At 60.6% G+C, this 236-nt stretch overlaps 1 protein-coding gene across 1 annotated transcript in view; it reads left to right on the top strand.

Annotated features, from left to right (window-relative positions):
* KIF23 (kinesin family member 23) overlaps positions 1-236 on the top strand; it is a 45,736-nt gene that overhangs the window by 32,215 nt on the left and 13,285 nt on the right. The window lies entirely within an intron of this gene.

Here is a 236-nt window from a genome sequence, read left to right as displayed (position 1 = left end):
CCCCCCCCCCCCCCAACTCACCAGAACTTCCTATGGGGCTGTGGGAGGGCGGGAAGCATTGTTCAGGGGTGGAAGAGGCTGGGATCATGTGCCCCTGTTCTCTGGGGTTGGGGGTCTTGTGCATGTATATTTATCTGTGGAAGCGGCCTGCCTAGGCACTAGGTCCTGGAAGCCTGCTGTGGGGGGTGGGATGCATGCAGCAGAGCTTGCCTGGGTGGTACAATCCGTGCTACACC

The sequence above is a fragment of the Gavialis gangeticus genome, unplaced genomic scaffold (assembly GCF_001723915.1).
Source record: "Gavialis gangeticus isolate Ggan-Ray unplaced genomic scaffold, GavGan_comp1, whole genome shotgun sequence".
NCBI classification, from domain to species: domain Eukaryota; kingdom Metazoa; phylum Chordata; order Crocodylia; family Gavialidae; genus Gavialis; species Gavialis gangeticus.
The sequence above is the reverse complement of the archived record's forward strand: the minus strand, read 5'-3'. Positions and strand labels throughout refer to the sequence as shown.